The following is a 6,059-nucleotide window of genomic DNA, read 5'->3' on the forward strand; positions in this document are numbered from 1 at the left end:
CCCGACAGGCCTGCGGCATCGGGGCCCTATGACCGAAGCACACGTCCTCCTGGGGCGGGCTCAGGCCTCCGACCGTCCAGCGTGGCCCCCGGCCCTTCCAGTCTCACGCGCCCCATCAGAGGTCAGAGGCCTGGGCTTGCGGCCCCCACCTGTGCACCCCACGGAGCGCCCTGTGGGACCTCCTTCCCGAGGGCCAAGGAGTCCTCTCTGATGGCCCTGGCCCCACCAGCCTCGGCAAACGCCCGAGTGCCTGCTGTCCTGTGCCCGGCCTGGTGGGCACAAACGGGTGTCCTCGGCCCCGACCGCTGCAGCCCAACCCTTGCGGTAGACAGGTCTGTGTCCTGCTGGGGCCAGCAGTGGGGACCCTCGTCTCAGGAGCTCTTTCTGAGAGCAGGCTGGGCCCACACACCTCAAAACGCCTTCTTCCCCATGTGGGTCCCCAAGGGTCCGCCATCACTGTAACCGCAGGATGGAGAACCCGAAAGGCAAAAGCTGCAGGCGGCCCGGAGAGGGCGGGGTGGACGTGCTGGTGAGATCAGCCCGCCCCCCCGGGTCGGTCAGCCAGGCCACGGCCAGCTCCCTGCCCACCGGAGTCTGCTTTGCTGGAAATTTCTCTCCTTTTCTCCCCCAACCAGGAAATGTCCTCCTGGCCTCCCTGCCCTCCCTCGGACCCTGTGAGTCCACCTGCCACTTCCCCTGTGGACCGACCTACACCACCTGCGAAGGAGAGGGTGAGACGGGGTCGGCAGGAAAAGATGCACGCTCCAGCCCACGAAGACGTGTGGGAAGCCGCTTCCGGCAGGCCGGGGACATCCTCTCTCCTCGTGGGTCTTTGCTTCTCTTTACACCATCAATTCTCAAATCTCTGGGCTCAGAACCTTTTTAACTCTTAAAAATTTTTAAGGACTGCAATAGCTCTTGTTTCATTCTTCTCTGTAACGGAAATTTAAACTGAGAACTGCTTTCGTGCTCATTTATTTGTAAATAACAACAATAAGACCATTACCTGATAATATAACTTTCTGAACAGTTTTCCAGAAAGAAAAAATACACGGCCGGGAGGGCCATGTGGGGTCTCCGCCACCTGGCTGGATGGGAACCGGCGTCCTTGTCTGCACCGCCGTCTTGCCATCACTCACGAGTGGCGCTGAAGAGCTCACATCCTTGAGAGGACTGGTCCTCAGCACACCTCTTGCCTGGAAGAGCCTTCGGCACCTCGGGGGTCTCTGGGGTGCACTTGGAGAACTGTGTCTCCCTCATTCTCCTCAAGCCTCAGCCCAGCCTTGCTCTCCCTGCCTGTCCTCAGCCTCCCCCGGGAGCCTCGTATTTCACAATTGCTCTGCTCTTGTTCCTTCTGCTGACGGCACATTCCTTCCATATTTCCTTCTGCAAATCCCTAAAAGAGAGAATCTGTTTGGCGTGCTTCTCTTCTTTGAGCTGGAGCCCCAGGTCGAAGTCCTGGGCCCACTGTGGGGTTGGGGGAAGTCCTGGAGGGAGAACCCCACCCTGTGTGTGCAGGGAACATTTACAAGTATTCCTGAATAAACTCCCGCTGCCAACAAGCCCAATGTGAACTCTGTCCGGCAAACCCCCTTGAGGTCATCCCTCTGCCCACCTCACAGGCATGGGGTCAGGGCCCCACTGTGCTCAGCTGAGGCTTCCACACGAGCAGCTCCGTGTGCCTGCTTCACCAGGGGTGGCACCTGGGCACAGGCCTGGGGGCTCTCAGCCCCTGACCTCCTCCAGGACAGTGTGGGGCCCGCGGGCACCGGGCAAGGGGCAGTGGGCAGACATCCGGCCAGAGCACCAAGTCAGGGACCCGTGTGGCCTCTCTCTGCTCCTGGGGGGCTCTCAGCTCTTAGGACAAGGTGGGGGGTCGGCAGGGATGCCTGCCCAGCCCTAGGGTGCCTGGGCGACGGGCATCGGGGAAGCGGGGAAGCTGGTGAGCATGCAGTTCTGCTCAGAGCAGGCAGCGTCTGGCCTGCAGCACCCGGCCACCCTCACGGAAGACCGAGAGCCAGCAGCAACCAGACGGGGGCTCCTAGACTCGGAGGAAGCGGGTGGGTGGAGAGAAGGCCCTTCTCACCAGGCATTCGGCTGAGGGTGGGGGAGCTCGCAGCCCTCCATGGTAGGCACCCTGCCCAGCCCTCAGACGGGAGCCCAGAAACATCCTGGGGAGGCTGCTGGGTGGAGGGAGTGGGGAGGATGGGGAGGACAGGTCTGGAGCACCTCCCAGAGGCCGTGAGAGCCCATAGACGCACACCCGAGCCTGCCTGGACCCTGTGTGGTGGACGGGAGCTGCCCAGAGGACGGAGGAACTGAGGCCAGGGCGAGCAGGCCGTCACTGCCCTGGGAGGTGGCTGAGCAAGCTAGACTCTGGCTGCAGCCAGCCCTGCCCCTGCCCTCTGCGGCCCATGACTCAGCGTCCCCTCTTGACCCTCCCTGGGGAGGTGGCCGCCTGCTTTCGGCCCGGCCTGGCTCGGTCCACAGACCCCTTTCAAAGTGCGCCCTGCTCCCAGCCCACAAAAGCTCATCAGCATCGTCCCACGCTCACAGGCCCACGCTGGGAGGGCAGGTGGGGGAGGGGCAGGAGGGCACTTTCCCCGTGGTGTTTAAGTCCCGCTTCCCTCCGACGGTCAGAAGCTGAGCCCAGGAAAGGAAGCCAGCTGCAGACGTGTGGAGAGATGGCCAGCTCACGGCAAGCCGGACGCCCAGCTGCAGCCCAGGAAGGGACTGAGCACTGAGGGCCCCGACGCCCAGGCCCCGGTTCCCACAGAGGGGAGGGCGTGGACGGAGGGCTGATAGGGACGTGGCGTGAACAGAACTTGTGTGTGTGAGCATGTGTGAGCGAGCATGTGTGTGAGTGTGAGCATGTGTGAACGTGTGTGAACATGTGTGAGTGCGTGTGTGAACGTGTGTGTGTGAGTTTGTGGGCAAGTGTGAGTGTGAGCATGTGTGTGAATATGCTTGAGTGTGTGTGTGTAAGCATGTGAGCATGTGTGAGTGTGCTTAAGTGTGTGTAAGTGTGTGTGCGTATGTGTGTGAGAGCATATGTGTGTATGTGTGTGTGGGTGTGCTTGAATGTGCGTGTGTGTGAGCATGTGAGTGTGTGAGTATATGTGTGTGAGTGTGTGTGTGAACATGTGTGTGTGAACATGTGTGGACGTGAGTGTGTATGTGAGTGTGCTTGAGCGTGTGTGAGTGTGTGTGCATATGTGTGAACAATGCCCCGCTAGGCTCCAACCTCATCACTGACAAGGGTCCCTGGAAAGGGGCTGAGATGCTGGGCTTGAGCCCTGTCTGCATCCCCGGGGCTTTCATGTGGATGGGAAGCCTTGGAGAGGCTCTGGACACTCTCCAAGGAGCACCTCCTCCCAGGGAGCGCCCCTCCCCCAGGGAGCACCTCCTCCCAGGCAGCACCCCCTGCAGAAGAGCTCCTCCCACAGGGACAAGCTCAGATGCCCAGCAGTGGCAGGGCTGGAGGTGGGGGTGAGGTGGGTCCAGCCTGCAGGAGCTCAGCTGTGTAGCAGCCTCAGCTCCCCATGGAACCCCAAGGGGCCACGGGACTTAGAAGCAGGTGTTTGTCTGTGACCCCCGAAAGCACAGGGCTCCTGAGTCCCCCATCCCAAGAGCTTGGTAGCAACACGTGGCCAGTGGCTGCCACGGTGGATGGCGCACCCCTGCCCTAGAAAGTTCCTTTGTCTGTTTTGCCCAAAGCCTTTTTAAAGGCTCCCAGTGGGGAACCTGAGCACCATGCCAGCTGCCCGCCTCCATCTGTGGGGCCAGCACCGGACTGGAGCCCAGCGCCTTGTCCCAACAGGCTGCAGCCCCCGTCCCTGCAGGCAGGCCAGGCCAGGGTCTCCAAGGGCCACCACGGCGCCAGGCTGGGCGCCGGCCCCCACAGCAGCGGGGCTAACACGGGCCTCGCGGCTGCTTCCACGGCCGCTATGCATTTTTCATGGGAGCCAAATGGTTTTCCGAGCATCAACCTTCCGTAGGGTCTGGTCCTGACGCAGCAGCTATGGGTCTTTGAAGCGTTCCAACGCAGGATTAATAAATCATAGGGCGCACTTCGAAGACACCACTAAGGGCTGGAGACTGCGCTCCAGAGCTGTTTGTGCGGAGACGAGGCTGGCCGGGGGTGGGGGAAAGGCCCCGCCGCCTCTCCCTGGCCTGCAGGCAGGCCATGTGGCCTCCGGGAATGTGTCTGACTTTTCTGAGCGTGTGTCCACCGTGAAGGGGAGACGCTCCCATGGCCTGTGAGGGAGAGTCCCAGCCCTCAACGTTGCCTCCCACGTGGCCCCCCCAGGCCTGGACTCCAGGCAGAGGCCCAGGAGGGTGCTCTTTGGGGGTGACACGGGGGTGATTTCCACGGAACCCTCTTCAGTGCAAGAGTACAGAGAGACCCCTGCACCCTGCGTCCAAACGCTGGACGTCACACACCAGGCTGAACAGCCGTGAAACAAGCCACCCTGTAGGTCCTCCCGCCAGACAAATCCCGATGTGGCCCGGACATCAGGGTACGATTCTGGGGTCCCTGACGAAACGGGGCTGAAGCTCCACTGTCAAAGACACCCCCGCAGCTGGATGACGTATAGAGGTGGGGGCTCTCTGTCTGGACGCCCTGCTCCCGGTGACCACACCCGGCTGCACCCCCACAGAAAGCCACGCTTGACCACCCCTCGGGCCCAGTGGCCTGGCCGCTCAGGAGAGGGTTGGTGAGAGGGAACATCCCTTGGCCACTAGGGCAGCAGACAAGAGGGTCTCAGTCCCGGGACACCAGCCAGGGGTGACGTGGGCATCGGGCACGTCCCTGAGGGCCTGAGGGAGCTGGCGCCTCATTACTTGGCCAAGCGCTGGACTCGGGCAGTCCCCACGCCTGCCAGGCTGGCTGTCCCGACACAGGAGTAGCCTCTTGGGCTGGGTCCCCGCAGGGAGTAGAGGGGGTGGGGAGCTTTGAAGAAGGACTGATGACTGGGAAGGGCTGGACCTGTCCTTACTCTCTGGCCCTTGGGGAGCCCACCCTCTGCGCCCTGAGCCCCCTTGCCTCCAACAGAGGGGTCACGATGGGGACCAGGGGGAGGCAGCCAGGCCGGCCAGGGTCTCGGGCAGGAGAGCCGCACGGTCACATGGAAGGTTCCTGCTCCGACGGGTCAGCAGCGAGGGCTGCTCAGTCAGGGGTGGGGGGCCTCACAAAGGGCCAGCGGGCCGGACAGCACTGGTCCCTCCCAGCGGCCACACTCACCTCTGACCGTGTCCGGGCACCATGGGCCTCCGAGGAGGGCCGGCGCCTGCACCCTCAGCCTGGTCCCGCAGTCCTCCGGGAGAAAGGCCTCCGCTGGAGATGGTGGAGAGCAGAAGGAATGGGGCTGTGGGGGCTGGGGGAGCCGGCGGGGAGCTGAGGACCGGGCCGGGGCCCCCTGTTCAGAGTCGAGGGCCAGCGGGCATGACAAGCAGGCTGCTGGGGGCCAGGAGGCTGCAGGCTGGGGCCGTGCGGTCTGGAGCACCGCAGAGCAAGGGCCAGGGCAGCAGCGGGGCCAGGACTGAGCAGAGTGGCCACCCTCAGGCGGAGGGCGTGAGACAAGCCACAGGGGCCGCAGGGCCCGACGAGCCGGCTCCACGTCGGCAGACCTGGGCTCCATCCCGTGCTGCCTGTGACCTCAGGCAACTCACCTCACGTCTCTGAGCCCCTGGAGGAAGCTACGGTGGCAGGGAAAGTGCGTAGCTACCCCACACAGGCCGGCCTGGCCAGCCCCCTTTCTTGCCAGCCCTGCGGGGCCTGGGCTCAGCGGGCAGGGGTCAAGCCGCCTCCTCCACGAGGCTGCCTGAAGTCGGTGCAGTTGCGGGAGCAGTTGCCTGGTGGCCCTGTCTTTCCGGATGACTGTCGAAGCCCGCTCAGAGAATTCACTGGGGTGCCTCTGACCCCCACCCTTCTCCCTGCTGCACTGACTGCTTGGCCCTGGGAGGGGGCAGGTAGGGGAGGCTGCCTGGGACAGATCCCTGGGCCACCAGGGAGCCAGCCTCAGTGAGGAAGTGCGGTCCCTGCAGGGGACAGACGC

The 6,059-nt window shown here is 63.4% G+C and overlaps 1 long non-coding RNA gene across 1 annotated transcript in view; it reads left to right on the top strand.

The window, feature by feature from the left end:
• LOC104990966 overlaps window positions 1-1,551 on the top strand; it is an 8,769-nt gene extending 7,218 nt beyond the window's left edge. The window contains exons 2-3 of the long non-coding RNA XR_825558.1: window positions 636-824; window positions 1,031-1,551. This is a non-coding gene — a long non-coding RNA (uncharacterized LOC104990966). The remainder of the gene's footprint in view (window positions 1-635; window positions 825-1,030) is intronic.
• The last annotated feature ends 4,508 nt before the right edge of the window (window positions 1,552-6,059 follow it).

The sequence above is a fragment of the Bison bison genome, unplaced genomic scaffold (assembly GCF_000754665.1).
Source record: "Bison bison bison isolate TAMUID 2011002044 unplaced genomic scaffold, Bison_UMD1.0 scf7180017847465, whole genome shotgun sequence".
Lineage (NCBI taxonomy): Eukaryota > Metazoa > Chordata > Mammalia > Artiodactyla > Bovidae > Bison > Bison bison.